This window comes from Delphinapterus leucas, chromosome 6 (assembly GCF_059928025.1).
Source record: "Delphinapterus leucas isolate spDelLeu-1000000601 "Yukka" chromosome 6, BTC_Dleu_Yukka2, whole genome shotgun sequence".
Classification (NCBI taxonomy): Eukaryota; Metazoa; Chordata; class Mammalia; order Artiodactyla; family Monodontidae; genus Delphinapterus; species Delphinapterus leucas.
In genome coordinates this window covers 73,617,815-73,630,911 of record NC_143134.1, presented here as the reverse complement: position 1 = coordinate 73,630,911, position 13,097 = coordinate 73,617,815, and the positions used below count along the sequence as shown (strand labels likewise).

The following is a 13,097-nucleotide window of genomic DNA, read 5'->3' as shown; positions in this document are numbered from 1 at the left end:
AATATACTTTTGGAAATGTAATTAACATAAGAACATTTACAAACCCACATTAAGATGGGATAAAGAGAGCTTTATGGAAGCTAATGAAGGCTGGTTACTGATCTTTCCCATGAGAAAAAGTTACATTATTTGGATAGTTTAGTGGAAGTTTTAAATGTGGAGTAAATTATATGGTTTTCTTTCATTTTCCAAAAATAAAGTATAATATTAAATATGCTTTTTTAAACTGTACTTCCCCTAGATGTGTTATGCCCGAAAGGGGTCTCCCTCCCTACCCCTACCCCTGAAAAATCACTGCTTTGGGCTCCGTAGAATATGAGGAGAAATCCTGTGTGACGGTGCAGTCAGAGCACTGGCAAAAGAAACACTTTCCACGGTCTTAGGAATAAAGCAGATGCAAAAGAAGACAGATGAGAAAAGTACCACCTACTTAAACTGTGCCCTTGGCTGCAAAACACACCTGAAGACTGATCATCCCATGTTCACGTCCCTGTTTAGAGTTTAAACTGGGTAGGGGACCATTCCAAGTCCTTTTTATACTCTGACTTCCCCATTGAGTCCTTCAGTTAGATTGGGTAAAAGGTACTGATTTTTTTTTTTTGAAATATAGTTGATTTACAGTGTTGTGTTAATTTCTGCTGTATAGCAAAGTGATTCAGTTATATATACATTCTTTTTTCATATTCTTTTCCATTATGGTTTATCACAGGATTTTTTTTTTTAAATATTTATTTATTTATTTTGGCTGTGCCGGGTCTTAGTTGCAGCATGCAGGATCTTCGTTGAGGCATGTGGGATCTTTAGTTGCGGCATGCGGACTCCTTAGTTGCAGCATGCAGACTCTTAATTGCTGCATGTGGACTCTTAGTTGCAACATGCATGCAGGATCTAGTTTCCCGACCAGGGGTTGAACCCGGGCCCCCTGCATTGGGAGCGTGGAGTCTTACCCACTGAGCCACCAGGGAAGTCCCTATCACAAGATATTGAATATAGTTCTCTGTGCTATACTGTAGGACCTTGTTGTTTATCCATTCTATATGTAATAGCTTACATCTGCTGACCCCAACCTCCCAATCCATCCCTCCCCCCACCCCCTCCCCCTTATAACAGCAGTTAGTTAATGCTGTAATTTGTAAATTTATTACTGTACATTTCAGACATACAAAATACGTAAAGTTTATATAACAAGCACCCATGTACATACCATCACAGCTTAAGAAATAAACTTAACTAGTACATGGCAAATATTACTGAGCACCTACAACGTGCCAAACATCGTTCTGGGCCCTGGGAATAGAACAGTGAACAAAACAGGCAAAAATCCCTGCTTGCAGGAATCTTACATTCTAGTGGAAGTTGAAGTCTCCTTGTGGACAGAGTATCCAGATAAAATAGAGGTCATTTTTATACTATAAAAGTATTCTTTGTTTATCTGAAATTCAGATCTAACTGGGTGTCCTGTATTTTTATTTGCTAAACCTGGCAACCTTACCTGTGAACCCCTTCCAGATTGCATCTTCCTTCTTACTGGCAACCCCCTCATTATCAATTGTTTGTCATAGTTTTATGTCTTTTTCACCAGATCCTTTATCCTACTTCTCTTGACTGGTCCAGTTTTGTTTTCATTAATTTAAAACATTTTATTATGGTATTATTAAGAATACCCTAATGTCATTTGTTAATGTAATGACTTATGAACATCATAAATTGCTTATGGCTGACTGTTCTCTTTTTATATAGCCAAGTAGTAAGTAAATGGGGGTCATTGGTTAGGTAAATTGCTGTATTTCTGAAGAATTTAGAGATAGGGACAGTGTGCTTTTCCCCAAGTTTTTGCATCATGTTGTAAACTGAGTGTACTGATCGATACCTCTGTAAACACTAATTAATGTTGTGAAACTTTAATTAGAGCCTAGAATCTCTTTAGAAGCCAAATAACAAGTGGCTTATTTGTCAGATGAAGATAATAATACCTGTCCTACCTTCTTCACAGGATTGTTGTGAATAAAAAATAAAACAATAACCGTAAAAACACAATGTAAAGTGCTGGTCAGATGTCGGGAGAAATCACCATCCTTCTTGTTTTGCTATCTCTAAGTTCCTGATCTAATAAACACCGGCCCAGGTGCCATTGTGCCAGGCTCTGTCGGATGCTGTGATGCTGGGGAAAGAATTGAATTACTGTCCTTTGACAGTTAAATGAAATGGATAGATGAGCATTAGGGAGTGACTTTTTATGCTTGCCATCACCATTTTTATTTCTGTGAATACTTGCCTTTGCTAGTTTATTACAGTTTTTCCCTCTGTTGCTGTTCTCTTTCACAGCCCAAATACATGTGAATTTTTCCAGACAGATGCATACTTACTCACTTAATATACTTATTGAACTACATTAAACATTTGGTTGTCTTTTTTTTTTTTTTTTTTTTTGCGGTACACGGGCCTCTCACTGTTGTGGCCTCTCCCATTGCGGAGCACAGGCTCCGGACGCGCAGGCTCAGCGGCCATGGCTCACGGGCCCAGCCGCTCCGCGGCATGTGGGATCTTCCCAGACCGGGGCACGAACCCGTGTTCCCTACATCGGCAGGCGGACTCTCAACCACTGCGCCACCAGGGAAGCCCCGGTTGTCATTTTAAATTAATATAATAACTTTCATAAAATCTTGTTACCCTGATCAGTTATTTGGCTCCAGGTTTTTTCTCCATGCTGATCATAAATGAGGTACAAAGGCCACTGATAAGACCTGGCCAATCAGAGAGAGCCAAAGACTCGTGGCCGAGCAGGCAGAAGGCTGCAGTGCAGTGCAGCCCACTCTCCGTTGTGTAAATATTTTTTCTGGGCAGGAGGATTTCTCAAACAGAACTCTGAGCCCACTGCGGTGAACCTGACAGCAGGGATTGCGTGCTGTTTGTCAAGTACAAGACAAGACCAATTTGCACTGACTGGTTTGGCTAGAGCCGACCTGGTGTTTTCTGAGACCATCTGTAAAGAATGTCACAGAGCATGGCAGAGGTGGTGTGTTCATGGTGGTGAGTCTTAGACCTGACCTCTGTGTTTGTATTACTCCAAAGACAGAGAGTAAGCTGATTAGAAACTGGGGCTGCTTTAATTCATGGGTACCCTTCTTGACCTTCCAGGGTCTCCTGATACAATCTGCAAGAGGATTAAATGAGTGTTCCTATTTGTACTTTGCATTTTCCCCTAAGCGGTGTGTTCAGTGGTTATCAGAAGAGCTGAGAGGGTAACACAGAGTTGCCTAACATAAAAACATACGTAAGAGCTAGCCAGGATTTTGATTTCTCCTGTTCAATCTCCCTTCCTTATTTTCAGATGGCAAAACACGACTTGCCACCATGGCTAAGCCAGAAGTTGAATATGGAAAGTAATTTTCCTTTGTTTGAGGCATTCTGTTGACATTAAAAATCAGAAGTATAGTGTCTATGAAGATCCAATCAAGGGGAAACAGATCAAGGGGAAAGTATGTATTTAAGAAAACTACAAAAAAACCAAAAGTAGAATGATTACAAATAACATGTCCTTCCTGACAGGGGTTATTTTTTTCTTCATGTGACGTGTTTCATAGAGCCAAATTAACAAACGTATTCTAATACCATATATATATATATATGTAATATTTGTATATTTAGTATATCGTGCAGTTTCATCCTGTTATTTGATGTGTTTACTAATTGGATTTAATTAGATTATGCATTTCAACTTCAAATGAAACTTCGTTGTTAGTTATTTGAAGGCTAATTTCACACTGAAGTTTATAAATGAAATAATTTATTTTCTTATAGTGATGGTGTTTGGTAAGATAGTTATTTTTTTAAGTAAGAAGTATTTGCATTTGAATTTCATTACTGTTAAAATGCCAAGACCACCTACAAACAGGGACCCTGGGTTTTAGAATCGTGCTTGTCTGGTTAATCAGAACCCCAGAATTTGTCCCGCCCCCAAGAGGCTCTGAAGAGTCCCTCCCTTGTCAGGGCTTGCCTGTTTTATAAACTTTCAAGGCTTTGGTTTTAAGCTGTAGCCAGCTTCGCATTATAAGATTTTTGCTTCAAACCATGAGCGAGTCATAATGGGTTAAGCATCAGATTTCAGACAGGCAATTAGCTCTCCAGCTAAGCCGAGGAAGGATGACTTATCTCCCAGCAAGTACCAGCTGACTTGGGTGTAAGAAGGATAGAATCCAGGCTCTTGCTAGTCCTGAGTGCTGGGCAAAGTACCCTTCAGTTGTCGATTGCTGCCCTGATATACCGTGGGTGCCAAGAAAAAATACAAAATAAAAGCCAAACAGGGAGATTGGCTATGTTAAGAACTTGAGCTGTTGCTGTCATTAGGAGACTGCATAGTGAGGCAAAGGATTACAACAGCCCTTCCTACAAGGACGTGAATATTTTGTGCCCTGCTCACCCGCAGACTTCCCATCGTGAGTATTGACATTTGTTTCTGATTATACACTTCCCCTCTTTCTGGAAGAACTTTGGGTGGGCTAGTTGAGCCCATTAGCTTCCTTCTTCCTGTGTCCTGAATAATTCCTGTTCATCTCCTTTGTGCAATTTCTGAGAAAGGTTTGAATGGGTTTGGAGGAAAATCAGTGACTAAAGCTCACAGTTTCTGCTTTGGGGACCTTTTCTATAAAAGGCTCTTTGATCTGGCATGAAAAATAGTTAGCATAGTTCTCAAATTCACAGAGATAATGAATTCTTGCTCTTTTCTGGCAACATATTTTAAAATGGCATTGAGTAGACCTCTCTAATAAAACACCTCAAATAAGACCCAACCAGGAAATCAGATTTGGTAAGATTCATTCATACAGTCGTAGAAGTTCTAAGTCAAAAAAAATCATGATTCTATCTTTCCTCCCTTGGCTGCCTTATTAGATATTTTTGGAGTGTACTCTATTCCCATATGCTTTACGAAAAGTATGTTCATGTTTTAGAGGATAAAACCTGGCTCTGCTTTCGGGTTGCAGTTCATTAGGAAGCCTGAAAACAAGAGAAGTGTTTAAAATATGCAGCCACTTACATATACAGCATTAGTGATCTCAGCTGGCAGCTCTGTATGGACAAGTGATCTCACAGCTTAAAAATAAGTATGTAGCTATATTGAGGATTTTTAAAAATAGTGACCAGATTTCTAATCCTAGTAGTTCTTGGAGCAAGCCATGGCTGAAAATTCAGATTGAATAATATTCTATAATATTCAGAAGGCTTTTCTAACCAACAGAATGAAAAGCAGAACTACAGACATGAGGGAGAACTGGACCAAGAGAAAAAAATTATTGGATTCATGGGATTTTTGTTCTTATCCTGAAATTTAAATCTTTGTACTCTTACTTTGTCTTGTTTGTGACAAGCCAGATTTGAGTGGTTCGTGACATTTCTACCAGCTGGATCAGAGGTTGTGGACATGGCTACATTTCATCATATAAACCTTTATTTAAAGGAGCTGGTGCTAGAGTAATAGTTTATGGAAGCAACTTGCTATTAATAGTCACAAGTACTAAATTTATTTTAGCTCCTTTTTCTGTGATTTTATTAATTGGAACAGTTCTCTCTCCAAAGGATCTTTTGTATTTTGGACATGATCTCTGTTGGATAGAATCAAGTGATAGTCATGGGATTTTCTGAATTTGATCTCACAGTATCTGGTTTAGTTGATAAATTCCATCAGCTTTGCAAACATTGATTCAGCTTGTCCTGCCAAATTTTCCCTTCCCTGTCCACTTAATGAGTGCCTTTTTCTTGCATCAACTATCTATTAGGCAAAGGCATTTCGAGTGTTTCTGTACAGCAGGCACATTTCAGAGTCTCCTGAAAGGGGACTTCTGTTGTGGCGCAATCGTTAACAATCCGCCTGCCAATGCAGGGGACACGGGTTCGAGCCCTGATCCGGGAAGATCCCGCATGCCTCAGAGCAACTAAGCCCGTGCGCCACAACTACTGAGCCTGCACTCTAGAGCCCGCGAGCCACAACTACTGAGCCTGCGCACCACAACTACTGAGCCCGCGAGCCACAACTACTGAAGCCCACGCGTCTAGAGCCCGTGCTCCGCAACAAGAGAAGCCACCGCAATAAGAAGCCCGTGCACCGCAACGAAGAGTAGCCCCTGCTCACCGCAACTAGAGAAAGCCCGTGAGCAGCAACGAAGACCCAACACAGCCACAAATAAAAAAAAGTCTCCTGAAATAAAGGGGGAGAATATGCCAAGATTAGAAATATAACAGAGGGAGAGAGAGGTGACATTTAATAACTCATAAGCCCAACTGCTTAATCTCTTTAAATCGTTCGTCATGTGCATCAGTTCTTACATTCTTCTATAACTAAAACAGAAAAAAGTTCACTCTTCCTCTGCTCTCAGTATTCCCCTCATGTAAGACAGCGTACCCAGCAAGTGACGGCTGGTGTATTTCCTTTTCCCTAGCATTTCAGATTGATTGACTGGGATTTTTTATTCAAATCAGGGCCACCCCATGGCAGTGTTTTTTGAGGCAGCCCATTTGGCATGTTCCCTCCAACTGTGAGGACAAAGCCTGATTTATCTTCCCATGAGCTGGCAGAGGAGGTAGAAGTACCTGCTGGCTTCATGCAGCATGTCCCCTAGCCAGTATTCCACCTCTTCACGTGGTGAGTCAGCCCAATGGTATACTGACTTCTATAGCACAGCAGGGTGGAGACCTGGAAGTCCATAAGCCAGTCGGGGAGGAGGGAATGGTTTGCGTGTCAAACCATTCCAGCAATGCAGCTTACAGGGAAAAATTGCAAAATACTGAAGCCCTTTGCCGCCAGATTTTTCCATTAGCACCACACTTTACACAGTTTTCAAATCTGCCTCAGGGACAGCTGTTTGGCAATGTGAGGGGAAAAGGTCACGTCACATCATAAGCTCTGTGGTTGGTTACCTGTCAGCCTGTCCTGTAAGGAATCTCAGCGGGCCCTGAGCAATGCCTTCTAAATGCTCATTCATCACACACACACACACACACACACACACACACACACACACGAGGAGCCGTGGATTCTCCAAAGGGGGTGCTCGGAAATTATTTGAGAACTGGAAGACAGTGCTGGAACTTATACCACCTCAGGATACTGATTTTAAATGAAGAAATCCAAGACAGAAAAGCTTCCGGAAAGGTAAAGAGGGCTTAGAGCTGGGGGCTTTTCCTCTGGGACGTTATCCCTCCGTTTTCTGTCCTCTGGACAGAAAAAGTAGGCTTTCCAAATAGTGGTAAATTTAAGTGAGGGTATAGTTTTTGGGCTACCAGAAAGAATGATACAAAACTCAGTAGAAATAATTCAGTTCAGTGAGTTCATTCATTCAGTAGCTCACTTTTAAAAGACTGCACAGAAATTTACTAGGCAGAGGGCACCTGTTTCCCTTCTTTGTGGAAGGACCAACCCTGAGGTTCTGTGAAAGTGGGTCTGTCTTTGCCTTATTCTCACTACTTTGTGATTTTGTTTTGTTAAGGATGGCTGGCAAGATTAAGGGTCACTGAGCTTTCTATACTTTTGTTATTTTCTCTGTCTCTCCAAACATTTTAGCTTTCATGAACTTTAATCTCTGTTTTCTGCTCTTTATTCTGAGCCTTTGTTTTGGGCCTTATTTTGACAGAAATCATAGTCTATTTCTGTTTCTTCAGTCATAATGCCTGCAAAAATCACAGTTGGCCTTCCCAGTTCTCCATGGCTCCAGGTGGTAAGAGACCTGCTCTGTCCAAAGAGGTGTGAAAGAAGCAGGGGCTTCTCCACCACCCCAGCTGCTGCTCCCGCACTCCTACCTGCCCTGTAGGCTTTGCGCAAAGCGCTGTTCTCTTTACTTGGATGTCTTTCCTGTATCTGTTTATATGAGCCCTTCTTATGCCTCAAGTCCTGCTTCCTCTCTTACCTCTTCCAACACGTGTTCTCAGATACTCCCAGTGGGAATTCGCCCATTCCTCTTGTTTATTCCTGGAGAGCTTTGTATTCTGTTAAATAGTTGCCATCACTTGCTTTTATGTAAGAGTTGTAGTTGTGTGTCTCATTAATCTGTAATCTCTGAGGTCTTAAGAGGCAGGATTCATGTCGTCTTCATCTTGGTATGCCCATTGTGGCTTGTGTAGTACCCAGCATAGCCAACAGGCTCAGTGTTCAACCAACAAATGTTTGCAGCCCACCTCCTTGGTGCTGCCTTAACTCTGGGCATCTAATACAGAGCAAGACGCAGGCACAGTGCCTGCTTAGGAATCTCTGGGGTTGAATTGAGCCCTACCAGTTGCCAATCTTAAATTGTCATACTCTTGGCAATTTTCTCCCAGCCTGTTCACCTGGATATTTCCCCTGCATGAACAGGTGGCTTTCACTCTGTCACACATACTTGGATTCTTCCTCCTCATACCTCACATCTAAGTGGAAGTTGTAGTGTATACTTTCTCTCTATCACGTGCTCTAAGGTAGGCTTAAAATGGTGTTGTCTGTTAAATGCCTTGAGTTCCAGGGAGAGGAGACCAGGTACAATGTGGTTATCCAGAGAGGAGTATTATTGGAGGCCATTTGGAAAGCTCTTTCTAGCTCCCATGGCCTCTTTGCTCCTTTCCCAGCTTGTTAACAATCCAAGCAGAGAGAGGTGGGGGAGCTCCAATCAGTTCCTCTTGCTTATTATCTAGTCTGGTTTGGTGGACGGGTTGAACCTGTGGATGAGAACCTGAGCTGGTGACCTCTAAGGCGGGAGTATGGCCATTGGTCTACCTTCCTTCTCACCCACAGTTTTTTGGGGAAGGTCTCTACAGATCTATCACCCCTTTTAGATGGAAGGAAATAAACTGTCCTTACTGCTTCATCATTTACAGCCTTTATAGTCTCTGTGGTAATCTCATTTAAAGTTTTAAATCCTTTAGTTTCATGCCCCAGTTCATTTTGTCATTTGGCTTTTTTAAATGTTGATTTCAAATCTCAGATGAAAATATATTGTGAGAAAGTCTTTAGTTTAAACTTAATGAAAGTAATAATCATGAGGCAACCCAGACCATGAAAAAAACCCAACCCATAGAAATTCAGTGTGACTCCAGTGTTAAACCTTAAATGTGTTTGGGGAAATGCACTTTGTTGAGTAAGGTTTAACAAAGACAGAGGATTCTTTTCTGGCCTTTTAAGATAGGCCCATCGTCCATAGCATCCTCTTCCTGATTTCAGTTTCCCAGCTGGAACCTCACACCTCCGCTGGGGCACACCCTTTTGGTGTTGGTTGTGGCCTCTCCTTGGAAAATCTCCCTGATGTTCAGTTTTAGGCGCAGATCCTTCTAATCCAGGCAGGTAAAGAGGAGTGCTCTTCCAGCACCCAATGCTGTCCACACCTAACAGGATGGGAAAGAACTGTAAGCCCTTGCTGGACCTGTCCTGTCCTTCTAATCCCCTTCAAGTCCTGTCAGCCTCCTTGGGCTGTGAGGGAGGTGGGTAGAGAAGGAGCCCTGGTGGTGAGGAAGGGAACTGTGCCCACCTTTCTCCATCACTGCAGTTCCCTTAGACACCCAGGTTTTGGTGTCATATCCCATCTGAGAGGAGAGGATGGGTGACGTAGCGTGATAAGGTATTTGAATTCTTTAAGGGTTGAGGGGAAGTCTCAACGCAGGTCCTTCATGAGCATGACAGCAGAGCATCTTGCTTTCAACCTGTCTCTTTTCAGGATGAAGACTTACAGGTAGGGTTTTTGCTATCAAGATTACCTGCTAGAGAAATGGTCATGGTAGGGATCCTAGGCTGTTGTTTTGGTTGTTGTCTTTGTCTTCAATTTGTTTCAACAAGGACTCTAGCAATTTTAAATGAGAAGAAAAAAAGTTGGCCACCTGGAAAATAGGAAAAGGAAAGGGATGGAAACAGGAATGAAATTACATCCCAAATGGATACCATGAAGTCCTTGCTTGGTGTCATACCGAGACCTGGGAGCGTGTTCAGTTTGACCAACCCAAGGTTTTGTTTTAATTTGAATTAATTGCCAAGATTTTTTATATTAGATAATTTCATATAAAAATACCAATTTCTAAAAAATATACCAATTTCTGCAGCTTATCTTGAAAAGTCAAAAGATCTGGATCACTGGATGTGTACTTTCACAGGGTCACAGTCATCTGGAGAGGACAGGTGCCTTCTGGTCGCCCCCAAATCCCTCTGAACCCCTTCCTTTCCATCATTAACCTGGACTCTGAAGGTAGTTGAACTTATGATCTGAACCTTACTTGGTTACTTGAATTGCTTAAGGGGCTGCCCCCAGTTTGGCTCTCAGCTTCCTTGAAGCCAAAATGAAGAGCACACTTAAGAGTTGCAGAGTTTGCTTGGTTTAGAGCCGAGGTTCTCATCCCTGGCTGTGGCAGAGACTCATCTGGGAAGCTTCTAAAGATGCTGATGCCCCTGTCCCCACCACAAGAGGGGTGGGGATGGGGGGATGAGTCAGCAGAACTGTGGCTACTGATATGCTTGGTTGCCATCTCAAAGTCCTGCAGCCACCGTTCAGGGAAGAAGGACCGTTGGGGCACTGTCTGCCAGCCTGGTGTCACAGAAGCCTTTGCCTACAGCCCATTTCCCCTCTCACAAGGAGTCACCTTTCCTGGCTACTCCCCACCTATCTGAGGAAAGGTCTTGAACACATCTTCATCCTCCCAGATCTCATTTGGTGGCTTCTTCTGTACATAAATTAAAGAAGAGTAGAGGCAGAGAGGTGTGTCTTTCTCCCGACAGTGGGAACCGTTGTGACTGACACTCTCCAGTCAGAAGAAGCTCCTATTTTTAATTCTTCTCCCATCCCAACTTTTGTCATCCTTGATAAAGGACTAGACATTTACTTGCATACAGTGACTTTTTCTGTTAGACCCTGCCTTCATAGAAGCACACAGACAAAATAACGACCTTCAACCTTTTTGTAGAACAACTATATTCATATTTATAAAATAAAAATTTAGCAGAATTTTTTTCCAGGATTAAGGAACACTACATTCAGATGCTTTCCTCAGTTTAATTCTTAAAAACGAGTCTTTTGATATTGATACTTAGTTTGGAATATAATAATGTGACTAAATAATACCAGAATATTCTCAGAAGTACAGAGGAGAAAATTTCTCTCTTAAAAGCAAATGATAAAACAAGCCTAAGAGGCTTCGTTGGTGGTGCAGTGGTTGAGAGTCCGCCTGCCGATGCAGGGGACACGGGTTTGTGCCCCGGTCCGGGAAGATCCCACATGCTGCGGAGCGGCTGGGCCCGTGAGCCATGGCCCCTGAGCCTGCGCATCCGGAGCCTGTTCTCCGCACGGGAGAGGCCACAACAGTGAGAGGCCCGCGTACCGCAAAGAAAACAAAACAAAACAAACAAAAAAAACAAGCCTAAGGAAGTTTTTTGAATGATGGATGTTTTCTAAAACTGGATTGTGGGGATGGATGCACAACGATATACATTAACTAAAACTCATCAAAATGTACACTTAAAATGGGTGAATTTTATGGTACATAAATATCTCAAAAAAGTTTTTCTTAAGTCCAAAAACAAGGAAAAAATTGATCTAACTCAAATCTCTTATCTAATGTGGTGTCGTTGGGTAAAATAACTTGGAAGTTTTTGGATCCTATATTTCAAAGTATCTGGCACTTGAAGCTTTGTTCTTTATTAGTTTGTTATTTCTCTTTGAATCAGTTTATTTGGCGTAAAACAAGCCCAAATGAATTCCACGTCATCTTAAAAAGTTTGATCTTTGTAGCTTCACGCAGGAAAATGTCTGTTTCAAAGATAGTCACTTTTAAAGCACTCAGCCACGAGAATGTGAGTGGAGTGAGGTAGGGTGTGTGCCAGCACTAAGGTGGACCAGTTAGACTCTGCAAATCCAGGGGTTCTTGTAAAACTCTGCCTCTCTCCACATAGCTGTCCCATTTTGAATTTTACAAAACAGGCCATTAAGAGTCATCCTTAATCTTTGTTAATCTCTGTTTTACTGTTTAGAACTAACTTTTCTTACTTGCCTGTAGAAGAGTTCAATTAAACTTTATTCCACTAGAGTCAGTCACATTTACCCAATATACTTAGGCACAAGTGAAGAACAGATTTAAAAGAACCCTTTTTTCCCTCTTTTTTTTTGGTGGTGAATTTAAACCGTTAGAGGGACATCTCATTCTTAGTAAACGTTTAAAACAGAAACAAAATGTCGCTCAAAAATGTTATCCCCCTAAAACAGAATGCACTTGTTTGGGAACTAATTCTGTGTCTTTGAAAGTCATATGATCTAATTGGAATAAAATGTTTAAGGAACTATGAAAAAAAAAAAAGGTTTGGGTCTGTGGTTTACAAATGGGAGTGTTTTTAGCCTTCAAATTACATGTTGCATTAAATAAGAATAAACCAAGAAAAGAAATCACTCGCCTCAAGCCCAGCCTGGGTTCAGCATAACACTGAATCATTTCCTTCATAGAACAGCCCTGCGCTATGGCTCAGATTGTGACAGGGAGCTTTTCTCAGCACTGGAGGGTTTGGGGGAGGGACTAAGTCAGCAGGAAGAATAAGGACACATTTGCCGCCTTTCAGTCTGTGTTCTTCCTAGACTTAGCAGATTTATAGCTGTATTTCTAGGTTAGCACTTCATGTGTCTGAAGGATATGAGCATAGTTTGTTTGAAAAATTGGAAGGGGCATGGGAGAGGTCTGTCTTTACCTCTGGGTTAAGATCCTTGCTAGCAGTTTCGTTCATTGGTAGTTTTTGCTGTCTCACTGACGCCGAGAGTCCTGGAATTAAACCCCGTGGCCAGCAGGCTGTTAGTTGGTCAGGAAATTCCAAATGGGTATAAATAAATGCTCTGCAGCAGCTCCTGGGCTCTTTGCCTGCTAACGTGTGCAGGCCCTTTAATGCTGAGGGAAGTGGACCTGAGACTTGGCTTCCTGCTTGCTGAAAATTACAGTTATTTTGTTTCTGGGTGGGTAAGTAAGAAAGCCCAAAAAAAGAAAAATAGAGGAGAGTGTGACATTTGGATGGGGGTTGGTGAAATATAAACTCAAGCTCTGTATGTTATAAAAAATATTTGCTTTTCTTACAGGCTGGAAAGAATAACTCAGTCCTGGATTTTTGGTTCAGTGACAGT

The 13,097-nt window shown here is 41.8% G+C and overlaps 1 protein-coding gene across 6 annotated transcripts in view; it reads left to right on the top strand.

The window, feature by feature from the left end:
• Positions 1–13,097, top strand: part of KANK1 (KN motif and ankyrin repeat domains 1) — a 120,170-nt gene that overhangs the window by 63,518 nt on the left and 43,555 nt on the right. Inside the window, exon 1 of one of the 6 annotated variants that reach the window (XM_089913265.1) lies at positions 4,343–4,436. The exons of the other annotated variants lie outside the window; for them this stretch is intronic. The gene's annotated coding sequence lies outside the window, so the exon portion shown is untranslated. Of the gene's footprint in view, positions 1–4,342; positions 4,437–13,097 lie in introns of those variants that run through there. 6 annotated transcript variants of the gene reach the window in all.